Source organism: Macrotis lagotis, chromosome X (genome assembly GCF_037893015.1).
Source record: "Macrotis lagotis isolate mMagLag1 chromosome X, bilby.v1.9.chrom.fasta, whole genome shotgun sequence".
NCBI classification, from domain to species: domain Eukaryota; kingdom Metazoa; phylum Chordata; class Mammalia; order Peramelemorphia; family Peramelidae; genus Macrotis; species Macrotis lagotis.
The window spans coordinates 392,901,897-392,918,997 of NC_133666.1; the positions used below are offsets into that span (position 1 = coordinate 392,901,897).

At 36.9% G+C, this 17,101-nt stretch overlaps 1 long non-coding RNA gene across 1 annotated transcript; it reads right to left on the minus strand.

The window, feature by feature from the left end:
• Positions 1-1,988: 1,988 nt before the first annotated feature.
• LOC141500582 (uncharacterized) lies at positions 1,989-14,555 on the minus strand. The gene is made up of 3 exons (XR_012471976.1): positions 14,396-14,555; positions 3,103-3,170; positions 1,989-2,023 (listed from the first exon to the last, which is right to left on the minus strand). It is a non-coding gene; the product is annotated as an uncharacterized LOC141500582 (long non-coding RNA).
• Positions 14,556-17,101: the final 2,546 nt, after the last annotated feature.

The window sequence follows — 17,101 nt, forward strand, 5'->3', positions numbered from 1 at the left end:
ATATACAGTTCTATAACCCATGTACCTACAAATACACACACAAACACACATGAAGGAAATCACGATAACACATTTGGCTAGCAAAAGCACAAATAAGCAGATATGACTAGGAAGAAGAAAAGCATCATCTAGTCAGTAGTAACCCATTAAGCAGAATGGGTTTTTGTTGGTAACTTGGTCTCTAGATCTGTTGAGCTTCACACTTAGAAAACTTTCAAGACTAGTTGAACTTCCATTATAGGATTCCTTTCCTTCTCATTAACTTATTTGAATCAATATGTTTTTCCCTAAAACCCACTCATTCAGGTCTGGGTTTGGGGAGAAGTGTTTCATTCTATTTTCCAGAAAAATAAAGGTTTCTGGTAGGAAATCCATGTGTCTGTTCATCCATAGGAAACTGGAAGAAACCCAAAAGATCCATTCATTATGGGGAGTGACCATCAACTGTTTACCAATTGCCACTAATATAGTGGGCAGCAAGCCTAACTGATACAAGAAGGCATACAAGAGACAGAGGTAGGAGGTGGCATGTGCAGAAAAGTCAAACCTTCATCAATTCTGTCCTTCAGGCATAGTTTTGGGGCAATAGCTGATTTATCAATTATGGCTAGCACTTAATAAATTGAGGTCAGTGACTTTTTCTCATAAAGTCGCCCCCTTGGGGTCAGTGGATATTTAAAAACCCTTGGAAATTGAGTATTCCTAAAAAGCAGAAATCAAATATGATTGGTTAACAAATAATGAGAAAAATGATATTACAATGGAGTGGACTTATTCTAATGAGGGGCTGGGCACATGTTTCTGATCACTTCACTCTTGGACAAAAAGACTCATCTCCACATCCAGATCATTTACTCCAGCAATCTATACAAAAGAACAATCCTGCCCAAACTACTTATGTAGTTGAACAATGAGTCAGAATTGAATTAGGTTTTCCCATTTGAGTGGGATCTCAAGATTGAACCCAACTTCATCAACAGCCCTATCCTTCAGAGGCTGCCTTGAAAAAATGAGGAAATAGGGGAAAAAACCTGGATCCTCCAATGTTAATTGGTTACTAATAATCATTTCTTTCACATCTAGACCAAGGATCAGCTGCCATCACTGAACAAGTAAGCTCAAGAGCCCTAGGAATAGCAACACCTCCTAGATCACTTATCCTATTTTAAAACTAGCCCCAAAAATCATCCTTCTGAGAATCACATCTGTGGGGAAGAGATTAGTCTTTCCCACCAACTGTCAACTATCTGTCCTCTACTAAGGGAGATAAGCTGACCAAGCTAAAACATCAAGAGACCACAAGGGAGAGAGCAGAACATAACCTGAACCAAGTAAATCAAACTTTGGTTCCCATTTTTCCTCAGGCCCTATTGGGAACAAGGTCATGATCATGAACAGAATCCTGAGAAAAACCAGACTCTCCCTCACTTTTCCAGACCACCAGTCCTGATTCCCACTTAGCTCTAGGACCACAATGATTCCTAAAAACCAACTCTTATGATGAGAACTGGCAATTGGTTCTAGACAATAAAGGATATAGCACTGGAGTCAAGAAGACCTGAGTTTAAATTCAACCTCAGACACTCATTAATTACTTGATTCTGAGCAAGACACTTCATCTCTGTTTACCTCACTTTTCTCATCTGTAAAATGGAGATAATAATAACACTTACCTCCCAAGGTTGTTGTGAAGATCGAATGAAGCACTGAATACAGTGTCTGGCAGATAGTGAGTGTTATATAAATGTTTGCTATTTATTATATTATTCTACAAGTTCTACAGATCCTACTTCTTCAGCAACTATAACTACTGAATACTCATGAAAAAATCCTCACCACCAATGTACTTGACATTGTCATGTAGTTCAACATAAGAAATATTGAAATATAACATTGAAAATGACCATTAAAGTAGATGCAATATATTTTGTTTTCCTTCCATACCTTAAGGACTACAGGATCTTTCCATTTGACTTCGGCAGAAACTTCTTATATGTGTTGTCTCCATCTATAAGAATGTGCACTTCTCAAGAAAAAGAATTGTCCTGCTTATTCTGTTGGTATTCCCAAAGCTTGGAATTTAGTCTATATACAATAAAAACTAAATATATGGTTTTTTCATTCATTCATTCTTTTTCATTTTCATTTTTCATTTATGATAATTTGCCCCAAACTAAACCAACCTGGTTTTATCTGAAGATATAGTTCATGGTTATCTATAATAAAAGCTCTATTTCTTCTTTATCACCATCATACCCATATGAAAATCTTACCTCGGTGTACTTTGAAAAAAACTTAATTGAACTAACAGTTGGTCTAAGCCATCTAATAAAATATGCCTAAATTGCAGCTATGGAAAGTGATAGCTTTTCTGATTACATTTTCACTTTCTCTCTATCTCTAGCTTATCTGAAACCTTAGGACCAGCACTTAATTTCAGCAACTGAGATGCTCCATCCTGGGAAAAGCTATTCAGTTCAGTGAACTGGGTATCACAAGCCTTTTGAAACATTAAAAGTAATTTCAACCTTGCTATAGTCATTAAAAAAGATCTGGGATGCTGGTTGATATGGGAAAGAGGTTGATCACATCTTAAGAGGAAATAAGACCTTCCCAAACTCTCCATCATCTCTAAAACCCAGAAATTATGCCTTTGTGGGAGCTGAATTAAAAGAAGGGAGTGGAGGATGGAAATCCCCCCCCCCTCAGCTAAGGATATTCATGACGTTCTTTTGACACTCTGTATGGAGAAAATCTTTGACTCAATGAATTAACTTGATTATTGTCCAAATGACAAATAGATAGTAAAAGAAGGGAAAAAATAAATTCTTTGCACTTCTTTAATGCCTTTCAATCCTGATTTATTTATTTATACCCTTATTATTCTAATCCCAGGTCTGGACCGAATAGATACTGAAAATTATGCTGAAAATATTGTAGTTTTATGATGTGGTTATAGGTTCCTTAGGGAATAGGAATAATCTACAAAACTCATTTTCTGGTATGATGCGAGAGGTTAATGTGTTAACCAAGGGCTCCAACCAAATGCTTGGTGGGACCACTTGAAGGGAGAGATAAGGGGAAACATTCTACATATCTTACCAGATTTGTTTTCTGTCCTTTAAACTGTTCTGAAATAAGCCAGAAGAACTGCAGGAAAATCCTCCAAGCTATAAAGAAATTAAATAATGAAGAGCCTTTCACTAACTCTTTTCATCTAAATATTTTCAAGCACATTGCAATTATAACCTTATTGGTACTTGGAGCACCCTAACATAGTAACTTAGTAGTAAATATTATCTATATTTAGCAGATGGAAAATCTGACTGAAAGATTAAATGATACATCCAAATTCTTATATCACTGTTAGAAACTAGAATGAGATTCAGTTCTTCTGACCTCTACTATATTTCTCTACTATGTGATCTATTCTTTTCCCCTGTGAATTAAAAATTAAAATAGTTTATACATGTGGTTATAAAATGCTTTTATCTCAGAGATTCACAGAAGTTTTGAAAGATAGAATCATAGGATGCAAAAGTTATCACGGACCTAGTATAAATATTATTAATCCCATTTTACAAATGAAGAAACTGAGGCACAGAGAAAAATTATGAAGTACCTACACTCATAGCTAATAAACAGTAGTTAAGATTTGAATCTGTGGGGCGACTAGGTGGCACAGTGGATAGAGCACCAGCCTTGGAGTCAGGAGTACCTGAATTCAAATCTGGCCTCAGACACTTAATAATTACCTACCTGTGTGGCCTTGGGCAAGCCACTTAACCCCATTTGCTGTGGGAAAAAACCTAAAAAAAAAATTTGAATCTGGTTCTTTTAATAGCAAGTCCTATAACATTCCCACTAGTCTATATTGCCTCCAAGTTGCTGCTGAGATTTTAGAAATAGATGGTGCAGTGGATAGAGTACTGGTCCTGCACTCAGAAGGAACTGAGTTCAAATTCATTCTTGGACATTTGACACTTTCTATCCCAGACTCTGAGCAAGTCTTTTAATTCCTATTGCTTTGCCAAAAAACCCAACACTTTTAGAGGTAACAGAATTTTCCTTATTTCCATAGTCCCCTATCTGTTCAGCATTCCTTTGCATTTTGCCAAAACTTCTTTCTTCCAGGCTAGTGGTTTCTCTTCTAGTTCTAGTTGATTTAACTTCCTACCTGCTCAGTTGGCTCTGTTATTGCCTACAATTATTTCTCTGAAGCACTTGTTCTTGAAGAACCAGAGTACTTAGCTTCTTTTGCTAGTTTGATGATGATAGTACAATCCTGGAAGTAGCAAGGCAGTGTGTGGATGTGAGTCCTTTCTGTGTGTTTTGGAATAGCATATTTGGGGTTTGAAGCAATGTATAGAAAGCCATTCTCAGGCTAAGGAAAACCTGCATTCAAGTCCCTTCTGTGACAAATTGGCTATGTAACTACTGTTGTTATTCAACGTTTCAGTTATGTCTGACTCTTCATGACCCCCATTTCCTTCTCCAGATTATTTTACAGATGAGGAAACTGAGGCAAGTAGGGTTAAGCGACTTGCCCAGGGTCACACAGCTAGTATGTGTGAGACCAGATTTGAACTCACGAAAATGAGTCTTCCTGACTCCAGATCAAGAATTTTATCTTCTCACTATGCCACCTAGCTGTCCTGTACCGATGGATAAACAACTCTAATCCTCAATGCCCCACTGACAATCTAAGATGGTAAATTATAGAGCTCATGCTGATCTACATGAGTAAAGAGAGATTTCCTCCTCATGAGATCCCTAAACCAATGAAATCACAGCTCTGGTCTCCCAAAAAATGTTTTGGAATTTCTATTATATTAAAATAAAAATGATTTCAAAATCATTAACTATACAGCATAGTTACCCCAGAAGTTTGCATTTTCTACAGAAATGGCTCTGGATGAATCATAGTCTCTAACAGGGATAGTTTTACTCTGGCCAGAATACTTTCCATTTTAATGATCTGGCCAATCTTGACCTTTGCTTCTTCTATAAACATCGTTATCATCATCTATAAAAGTTCATTAAGTACTGTGTTCAAGGGAGAAGTCCTGCTAAACTGTTGATGTTGTTTTTTTTTGTCCTTTGTTTTTCAAAAGGACCAAGAGTTCAGGGAGATGTTTCCATGACTTGCAAGTGAATTGGATTTAAGTGAAGGAGGTCTGCACAAAATCATCAGCCTCACTTTCTAGGTCCAGTGGCAAAATATAAATCAGGATGACTAGAGATGGACCTGAATGCAATGGAAGAATTTGACCTTTTTAAACTAAGGTCTTTAATGATCTAGGTTTGACTGGGCAAAGCCCATTCAGTGATTAAGGCTAGGTTAAAAAAAAAATGAAACAAAAAATAACCTTTTTTTTTTTACTTACTTTTACTTACATAAAACAAAAAACTGGGAAGAGAAGACCCTCAGGGTTTCTGGCCAAAACAGAAACAATTGCTATTTATCAGGTTCAAACTATGATCAAATGAGACTTGGCCTATTGTTGACCCAGCAAAGAGAACCAGAATGATTTGGGATTAAGGATAAATCCCTAAGAAATCTAGCAAGTAAATCCCTAGATAATTAAGGGAGGTATCAGCCATCAAAATTTACATTCCTTTGCACAGTGCACGGGAAGGTAAGGGTGGGATACATGTGTTCAAAATATAGTTCCCTAGGACTGAAAGGTCAAAGGTTGTACCAAGATATAAGGAGGATCTAAAATTTGAGTTGAACTTTAAAGGATGGGAAGTGAGGAATTATTCAACAACAGGGAGCCAAAACTAAAGATACAAAAGCAAAGCAAAGCAAAACTAAACAAAAACTGAGAAGATTCTGACTCTCAAGAAGTTTACTAATGAATAGAGATAAGATGAATGAAATAGCATTAATCATTGGGAGGAGGGGAAGAAAAAGATAAAAGGCTTCCGGAAGAGGTAGCACCTGAGTTGAGACTGGAAATGAGGGAATGGAGACTGACCTGTGATAATGTGCAACCACAGCAGGTAGTATTAGTAATTCAGCTGCCTGGAACATAGGAGAATAAGATAAAATAAAGGCCAGAATGGTAGGTTGAAGCCAGATTGAACAGGATTTTGCCAGACTCAGCTTGCATTTTATCTTAGAGACAATAGGGAATTCCTAGATGAATGATGTGATCATACTTATACTTTAGGAAGATTATTTTGACATTTGTGTAGAAAATAAACTGAAGGGAAGTGGAGGGTTAAGGATCTTGTTACATTAGCAAGGTGATGGGGCAAAGAACTGTCTGAACTCAGACCACAGATTTGAGAGAGGAGAAAAGACAGACAAAAGATTTCTGGTTTGGTCTCTGACCTTTATCTCCTCTCTCTTTTCAATCTCTTCCTTGACAATCTAAGTCACTCTCAAAGCTTCAATTATCACCATTTTGCAGATGATTCTCAAATCTGTATTTCTGACCTTCATTTCTTTGTCCCAGCTCCAAACCTGAAGTTCCAGTTGGCTACAGGACATTTTCATCTGGAATTCTACCCTCAATTCAGTATGTCTAAAACCAGGCTTATTATCTTTCCCCAAACATCTGCTCCTCCCTGAAATTCAAAATCTTTGTCTCTGGCACTACCATCCACTCAGTCTGCTGTGTTTGAAGCCTTGATATTATTCTTGACTTTTTCTTTTGTTCTCACTTTTTATATATACAATCAGCTAACAAGTTGTGTTTATAATATCACCACAATGCCTCTTACACCCATTTCCTCCAGTCTCATCTCATTTACCCAACCCTATACCCTCCTTGTCTAGTTGATCACAATAGCTTCCCATCCTTTGAAGTTCAACTCAAACTTTTAAGTCCTCCTTGTATCTTGGGTACAATCTTTGACCTTTCAGTCCAGATCACAATAGCAAAGTTCAATAGATAGAATACTAGTCATATAGTCTAGAAGTCTTGGGTTTGAGCCTTTTACTCATGGATAAATCCCTAGACCTATTTCATCCTTAGTTTTCTCCACTAGAGAATGAAGACCGTAGAACCTACCTCACTGTTATATGAAACCATGTATATAACTTTAAAATGTTGATTTACTGTCAGTTGTTATTCACACTCTACTCTCTCTCTCTTCCTATCTATCCTTCATTTTGTTGCATACTAATTCCCTCCTCATGCATAAAACCAGATTTGCCACTACTGTACTCAAAACCTATCATTAGTTCCTGCCAAATAATGTTCATCTCCCTTTGCCTCATTCAGAATCCTTGACAATTCATGAGGACTTTGCCAGGCTATTTTATGGTATATTATGTGAAGCCTATGCTATCACTAAATTATATTGTTTGTCATTCCTAAATGCAGCCTGTGCTTCCTCACCCTGTGTCTTTGTTTTTGAAATATTTTGCAGTTGAATAATTCCTCACTTCACATCCTTTAAAGTTCAACTCAAATTCTAAGTCATGCAGGTGAGGAAATACTCTGATCTTTGATTTTAGTGGCAAACATTTTTCTCCCTCATACACTGAGGATCCTCTGCACCATCAGAAAGTAATCTTCAATGTCTTGCTGCACTATGTATCAGAATTTTCTTTTAGCATGTATCAAATACCCCTCTCTAAAATGTGAACCCAAGAAGGTAGATGGTAAGGTGTATGATCTGCCTCAGGGAGGCATGTATCAAATATCCCTCCTAAAATTTAAGTTCCATGAAAGTGAATGGTAAGGTGTATTTCCACCTGCTATCCTGCTACCAAAGTGATTTTCCTTCTTTGCAGGAAAATGTCATTCACCTTCTCAATTAACTCCAGTGGCTCCCTTTAAAAATAAATAAAAACTCCTGTTTGCTATGCAAAACTCTTCAAATCCTAGCCCCAGTCTGCTTTTCCAACCTTACTCCATTCACAAAGCTTTCATGCATTTAAAGCAAAGAAAAATTTACTTTCTTGATATTCCCCCCCCATAAAATACTGCATTTCCCACCATACAGAAACCCACTGCCTCCTCACTTACACCTTTAGAATCCCATATCTCCTTCAAGATTCTTTCTATAGCTGATCTCAACAGTTCAAGGGTCTTCCCCCCTAAAATTATCTTCTAATTTGAATATACTCTATATGTATATGTGATTTCCCACAATAGAAAGTAAGTTCTTGAGAGAACCCTTTGGGTCCCTTATGCCTCCCTGATGCCTGACACAGAATAGGGGCTTTCTTAATGATTGTTATTGAGTGTCTAAAGTTTCTGATTCCATGTTGTGTCCCAGAAAAGCAGGTGCTTAATAACTAGATGTTTAATTATGTTTGGTTGAAAGAGGTAATGACCATTAAAAGCAGTTTCCTAAAGGAATGGGTTGGGCTGAAGCTGAGGATACAAGGAATTAACATGAGCAAGGACAGATCTGAATCAGGGGAAGAAGATGAAAATGGACATCGATCACTGCAGTATACAAATGAAATACTGTTATTAATTCCAAATATAGAATTAATTTGTTGTTTTTGTCACGTGCTCCTACCAACAAATGCTCAGTACCTTGGAGTCAGAAGATATGGATTCAAATCTTACCTTAGACATTTACTAGCTATTTACCCTATTTATGCTTTAGTTTCCTCTTCTGAAAAATAGAGATAATCATAATCATACTTATTCTTACAGAACAACAACTCTTACAGAGTTAATATAAGGAAAGTGCTTTTAAAATGTTAAAAAGCTTTGTAAATGTCTTTCTTATTATTGTAATTATGTCTTGATCCAAGACACCTTAACTGTGCCTCCTTTAAGATCCAAGATAGCTGGGAACACCACACCAATGTGCACAAATACATAAACTAGGTCACTTAACAACTCATTTTCATAGTAGCCTACATTTACCATTCCCTTTTAGGATTACCCTGATCACCATCCATACCTTAGTTCCCATTTTCCCTTTCCTTTATCCCACTATTTACTTAGTTTAGTTATGATACTATCAATGGATTGAATTTGGATTATGGTTTTTAACTATACTTGTGATTACCTTTTGATTATTATACTTTAACTTTACCAGTCTTTCCTGAGTAACTAGGGATTGACCCTTTTAATCCTGAGAACTGGTCAATCAATGAATCTAATATTTAGGAGCAATTATAGAGTCCTTAGCTGATGCTATTCCTTCATGGGTTTTGGAATATGCACAAATATTCAGCAACTGCTTTCAGTCTGCCACCCATGTAGGGAATAGGGAATCTCTTTGATATTTGGGTGTGCAACTAAAACAGGGACATTCAAAAGGCTAAAGGCTTCTAGAGCAGGTCGCTTCACTTTGTGTGATTTTATTTCCGGTGAGAGAAGAGAGAGAATGCTGTAAGGGAATTACTGAGGCTTATGAATAGGGACCTCTTTTTTTTTTTTTTTTTTTTTTTTTTGCTTTAGCAGTTCTTTCATTTCAGGTAAAGTAGTTTAGAGGTTATAACCCTGAAAGTTTCAAAAAGTCACAAGACTAGGGGCGGCTAGGTGGCGCAGTGGATAGAGCACCAGCCCTGGAGTCAGGAGTACCTGAGTTCAAATCTGACTTCAGACACTTAATGATTACCTAGCTGTGTGGGCTTGGGCAAGTCACTTAACCCTATTGCCATGCAAAAACTAAAAAAAAAAAGTCACCGGACTGAGTCACTAGGATGTCTGGAAGTAGAGACCATTCCAGGGTTTGCAGCTAGCCTGTCTAGCTTTCAGGTACCCAGGAGCAAAGAGCAACTTTCAGAACCCTGGCCAGTGATGCTGCATTTGGATGTGAACTTTGTAGGACTGATATTATGTAGAAACTATATTAAATGAGGCCACACTCCTCAGGGACCAAGGTAGTGACAGAGAGAAGAGTCACCAGAAGTCTTGCGAAGAAAATGTTTGTACTTCCATTGTTATTATATTCTCAAAGTAAAATCTCTTTTCAAAAGATAATTTATATTAATTGAACAAAATGGTTGTTAGGCTAGATATGAAGGTTAATGGTAGGAAACCTAGCCAGAATGGGGTGAGGAGGGGAGATAAAATTGTTAACATTAGAAAAATGATACCTCAGTACCTCAGGGGTGTCTTTAGAACATATAGGGAGAGATGTAGCCTTCTTTATTTTGGGAGAGTATTCACTATTCTCCCAAGTGTTTAATTATCATCTATATACAGATGATTCCACTATATATCCAGTCAAATCCCTGAGGGAGTCCTATTAATTATTTTGACCTGAATACCCTTTACACTTCTCAAACTTAACATATCTTAAAAAACGGAACTCTGAGAGTCTGACCATATTATTGACAGTAGGAAGAATTCTAGATCATCTAGTTCAAATTAATCACTTTATAGATGAAGGAATTGAGGACCAGAGAGTCCAAGTAGAGCTTTTCTGTGACACTATTCTGTCTCTCTTTCCCAGGAATGATAACTAGCAACTTGATCTTTTGTCACCTTGACCCTCTTTCATCGGAGTTGTAGGTACTTCTTATTCACCTGCCTCTAAGTGGCTCTCCTTCATCACAGGCTCAGCTGTTCAATGTGGCCACTGATAGCCATCTTAATGCTTTACATCTGATAGTTCTCAGATGGACTCTGAAATCTTCCTCATTTTCACCTTCCTGACTCTGCTAACAACTCTGAGCCCCATCTTGCAACCACTAACCCTCAGATTCCCTAAAAATAACACTGTTTTCACACATATTCAAAACACCACCATAAGGTTTTGAAAAACTTGCCAAATTTTAAGAAAATGTCTTAACATACTCAAATACATTTATCTTACAAATGATTAATATCAACAGGGGACCACTGTCATAAGGAGCAATTTCTCAATAGAGAGGAACAGTGAAGGCATCTGCTCCTGTTGAATTTTTTCTTTCCTAGAATGTTTATAAAAGCAGGTCAGCAGATCACTGTAAATAAGGGCCATCTGCTAGGGCCTAGAAATGGTTTTATTTTATTCAGCCAAACTCCATAAAAATATTCTTTTAAATGGGATTTTATTTTTATTCGATTGGTTGCATAAGGATAGGGAATTTCTATACTGATATCAGTAGGCTTTTACACTTCAAAACAGAATGGAAGGGAATGAAGGGGATTGGAAAAAAGCCTGTTTCAAAAAAAATCAAAAGCTCAAGATTTATTGCATGCAAACACCATAATCCTGTTTGGTTTTCAACAAGGAACCATCTGTTTTCTAAAAGATGTCCTCCCAAGAACATAATATTTCATATGCACATTATAACAGGATCAGCTTTTCTTTAGTATGACTGGGGGGAGGAGGATGTCCACAGGCATAAAAAAAAAGTCTCACACAATGTCTTTTATGTGGCATGTTCATAATATTGTTGAGTCATTCCACTCATGTCTAACACTTTGTAACTCCATTTTAGGTTTTCTTGGCAAAGACATTGGTTTACCAACTCATTCTCCAGCTCATTTTATATATGAGAAACTGAAGCAAACAGGATTAAATGACTTGCCCAGGTTCTGAGTACAGATGTCAGATTTGAATTAGGTCCTCCTGACTCTAGAGTAAGCATTCTATCATCTGGGCTACCTACCTACTTTGCACTTAATGTTGCTTGTGGTTAAAAAGTGGTCTTTACAATATATAACAATCATTAGACATTTATTAAGCATCTACTATGTGCCAAAATCACCTACTATGTGCTAATTACACAAACAACAAAATTTTGTATTTATCTTTCAAATTCAGTTATTTGGGGAGTAACTCCAAATTTACTTATAGCAATAATATTTTTTTTCTTTTTATACTAGTAAGTAGAGTTACCCACCAATGGAATGTGGTGAATCATGAAGTACAGAGTCTCCAGTTATTGGAGATAGTCAATCAGAACCAGGATAACCATTTGCTAGGGATGCTGAAAAACAGATTTTTGCATTGAGGGAGGATTGGCATAGATGACCTATGCAGTGTCTACCAGATTTAACTCTCTTATCCTTGTTTTTAAAGCTTTCTATCTTCATCAAACTAGGCTTCCCAAAATTCTGAGATAAGAACAGAATAAGAACAGAACTTTGGTCCATTAAAATCCATAATGGAGGTTGAGCTTTTCAGTACCTATGTCATGATGCTGAGCCACAGAATGTTAGAATACACAATAAATCCTATCTCCATTTCTCTTGAAATTCAATTCCTGTCTCACTTAGGACAAAGGCAAAGAGAGAAGTTGAAGAGAACTTTATTAATTAGAGATGCCTTTATACACGTGTAATATTTTTTCTTAATAAAATTCTCTTTGGTTCAAAAGGAGCAGTTGCTTTTTCTAAAGAACATAGCTCAGTTAAAAGTGTAAAAGTGAACTCAATCTATGTTTTTAGGATCATGTAATTTTTCACAGTATTTGAATGAATTTTTTGAAAGGAACAAAAAACCACATTGAGCCATCAGTTCAACCAACCTGTTTGCCTGTGAACAGAGACAATGTTTGAAGTTTTGAAACTGTTTTCAAACAAGAAATATACTTGTAGCTGTTATTTTACATTCTTGTCATTTCTTTTCCATCCTAGCTGAAGGATTTTCAGGGAAACATAAAGCAGACAAAGATAGAATATTGTTTATGGTACAACTCTTTGCTAACAGAATAAACAAAACAACAGAATGAGAAGGCTGATCCTTTCTTATCCCATAGCAAGATAAGGTGGCATGATCTTCAAAGCACATTCCACAAATACCATTTCTGCATAAAATAATGAAATGTCAGAAGCAGGAAGAATCTCATAAATCACAATTATTCATCTGTTTCTTCATTTATTACACATGCTGCATACAGCTATGGAAGTAAGATCTCTGCTTCAATTAAATTGACAATTGACCTGATTGGCTAAAGCATTGTCTCCTTTGAAAATCAATCATGTCCAGATTCGATGATTTTTACTTTGCCTGTTATTTATTGTTTCTCTGCCTCAATTTCTACTTATAAGTAATAATAGTTATAATTAACATCTATAAATATTTTGCAGATGGTTTATCTACAGTAACCTTAAGAGTAAGGGCAATTATTTTCTACATTTTACAAATGATGAAACTGAAGCTCAGAGATTTATTGTATTTAACCTATGATGGGTATATTATAAATCATTCCGATTTTCAGACGTGTAAGTGGACTTGGGAAATTTCTCCACCCCACCCCCCACCCCATCTCCCCATCCCTGCCTCTCTCTCTCTCTCTCTCCTTCTCCTTACACACACACACGCACACACACACACACACACACACACACACACAGACATGTATACATATAAGTGGCATCCCCAGGATCATACATTAGTAAATATATAAGCCAGGATTCAAATTCAGGTGTTGACCTATTTTTGAGAGCCATTTTAATATGTAAAAGCATACTTGTACTCATGACATTATAAATGATGAGTTATTTTGCTTTTCTATCTAAGGCAAGCAGATTGTATCCAGATACTGTAATATGGGACAGATTCATTACCAGAAAACCCTTGATTTGGATTCCACAGAAAGTCATACTTCACTTAGGATAAGATGATTACCTGAAATCTCATCAATATGCAGATTACCCATTTTTACATACTCACTATCTTCTCAGCTCTCTCTCCTCAGGATTAAAGGATTGACAGGTGGAGTACTATATTTCTCCCCCAATTTTTTTTAATAAAGAGTTGGGAATCTGAACTTTCCACTTTGCATTAGAAGCTCTGCTTGGTTTGAATGCCACAAACCAGAACGCACAATACCTCTCCAATGTGCTTACTTTTACCATTCAGCCAGAGGATACATTAGTTTGAAACTAAAGCTCTTTTTAGTCAAATAGCATGGCAAATAAAAAATAATTCCTACCCTCACCTCCTTTTCAACTTATTTTTCAATGTTGTCTTCCTTCATTAGCTGGTTCAGGACAGGAACTATTTTTCCCCCTTATTTTTACACTAGCTTTAGCACAATGCCTAGCACCCCACAGGTACTTAACAATTGTTTAACGATTGACTGGCATATGAAACATTAGAAATTCACTGGTGCAAATGGCTGTGTTCCCATCCTCTCAGTGGTTCAAGTGTGTTACACTTGCTAGTACTTTTCACTAATTCTTTACAAGGACACTTGGAACGATACTCCTTGTTGCCAGGCTGGAAGACTGGGAATGTATTTCTAACGACATTTTAAATTATACCATATAACCAAATTTTATTGCAAATAAAAGTACTTAATGTAATGAAGTTATTTATTGTATTTAGCCTTTAATGGGTATATAAATTATTCTGTTTTTCACATGTGTAAGTGGAGTTTGGGAGATGTATCTCAGCCAGAATATAGCACAAAAAGCACCTGTAATTCTGTGACTGGCAGATTTGCATATTAAGAAGTGAGGTAGACCCTACCTGCTTTAGCTATTTCATTTGAATTCCAATCAAAGAAGATCCTGGCATCAAGACTCACCTGAGGTGCCCCAGATTCCATAGGGTGTTTTTTACCGGAGTCCCTGAAATAGATTAGGAGCACAACAGTTTACACTCAATCAGGAATCTAATAAAAGTTTTTTAAATTGCCTAAGCCAAACCAAATAGTTGTGTGGGAGGGTTAATAGTTATTCATTAAAGATAGCCATCATTCCTTGTCAGAGAAAGACTTTTTAGAAATAATCCTAGAGAGAAATAGATGACCTCGATGTTGATGATGATGATGACAATGACAATGATGATGATGATGATGATGATGATGATGTTTGTCCTTTGTTCTCAAATAAGATTGTGACATCAGGAAGGTGATGCCATGACCTGGATTTGAGTGAGGGAGTGCTGTGCTAAGTCACCAGTCTCACTTTCTTCTCCAGAGTCATCTGGGTCCAATGGTCAGATGTGAATCAGGAAAACTGGAGGTGAACCTGGATGTGAGGCAATAGGGTTAAGTGACTTGCCCAAAGTCACACAGCTAGTAAGTGTCAATAGTCTGAGTCTGGATTTGAACTCAGGTCCTCCTGATTCTAGAGCTGGTACTATCCACCACACCACCCAGCAGAAACAATCCAAAATTTAGTAGAGATGAAACCAGGAACAGCAGAAAGCATTTGACAGCAGTACTTGAATCAGAAGACATTGGCAGTTCTGCACACTGAAACCCTGGGATACCCATCAGCCCTGGTCACATGGGTTGCTGAGATGGGAGCTCTCTACAAATGTACCTGGACCACAGAGCTCTCTAATATGTGTCTATTCATACATCTTCCCTACATGTAATGCCCTCCAAGTGTGTTATATTTTCTATGTGTATAATTTCTATGTTATTACTATATTCTATTTATTACTAGAGCCATGATAACTTCTGAAAGTACACCCCATCAGTACATGGAGGAGATCTTCTCTTGATTTTTATTTTGCCTTGCTATTTGCCTAAAAGAGTTTAGTTTCAAACTAATGTGTCCTCTGGCTGAATGGTAAAAGTAAGCACATTGGAGAGGTATTGTGAATTCTGGTTTAGAGCAGATGAAGATTCACAGTGAACCTTGAACCTGGGAGAACATTTTTGAGGACATATATGCAAAAAAAAAGCACCCCAGGTGCTACATGAGCTATAACAGATCAATAATAATAATGAGAAACATTTATATAGTAATTACCTGTGGTTAAAGTGTTTTACAATGGGGTGGCTAGGTGGCACAGTGGATAAAGCACCGGCCCTGGAGTCAGGAGTACCTGGGCTCAAATCCAGTCTCAGACACTTAATAATTGCCTAACTGTGTGGCCTTGTGCAAGCCACTTAACCCCATTTGCCTTGTAAAAAAAAAAAAACCTAAAGTGTTTTACAATTAACTATTATTATTCCCATTTTTAGAGATGAGGAATCTAAGACAGAGGATAAATGACTTGACAGGGTCACAGAGCTAGTAAATAGGGTGAATTTGAACTCAGCTCTTCCTGACTTCAGACTAAGGACTCTATCCATTCCACCATGGAGCTGCTCCTTAAGAAAGGGGAAAATGCTATTTACAAATTTGTGTTGGGTTCCCAGTTTCACTAACTACCATTGCCTGAACACATGCTGACATTTTCCACCTTTAATTTTTGTTCACACCATTCCCTAGAACGAGATTATCCCCATTTTACTCTCACATTCACTTGATGAATCCATAATTTTTTTAGATAAAGCTCAAATTTGACCAGGGATGTGATGATAAAGATTTTTTTAAAAAAATTAACAACTCTCCAAAGTACAAATTACATACTTTAAAGATTAATCTGCATTCTTAAAAATGTTTCCAAGGGGCAGCTAGGTGGTGCAGTGGATAGAGCATCCGCCATGGAGTCAGGAGTACCTAAATTCAAATCCAGCCTCAGACACTTAATAATTACCCAGCTGTGTGGCCTTGGGCAAGGCACTTAACCCAATGGCCTTGCAAAAAAGCTAAAAAAAAATGTTTCCATCACTTTCTTAACTCTAGACAGTCAACAATACAGGTAAAGTCCTGATGTATAGTATTTGACAATTTCTAAAATATAAATGTGTGTGTTCAGTCATTTTTCAGTTGTGTCCAACTCTTAATGATTCCATTTGGGGTTTTCTTGGCAAAGATATTGAAGAGGTTCATCATTTCTTTCTCAAATTCATTTTACATATGTGGAAACTGAGGGAAACAGGGTTAAGTGGCTTGCCTAGGGAGGGGGAGGGGGAGGGGGAGGGGGAGGGGGAGGAGGAGACAATAGTGGGGAAAGGGAGTGGAAATAAGGTTTTATTTACACCTGAAAAGAAGGAAGGAGGGATATTGTAGAGAAGTCAGGTTAAGGTACCAGGGAGTATCAATTGTAGTTTTAAACCTTGATTATAATGGAACATTGGGGGCATCTTTTAAGATGCTCCTGTGGTGATTGTCTGTGAAATATTAGTGCATGTCTTCTGACCCAACCTAATGGCAAAAACACAAACATGCAATTATGGATCCTTCTATGGCCAGAATTTTAACAAACACTAAGAAAACAAGCTTTAATTGTCTACAAATGAGCCTGTGTCCATTACTAGCCTACTACTGGCTCATCATTAAATTAGTTACTTTTTTGTAATGTGTAATCTCATTAGATAGGAAAATTCTGGTCTATTGTCTCTGATAAATCCTTTATTAATGTTACTAATTATGTCAGAATGCTGCAATCA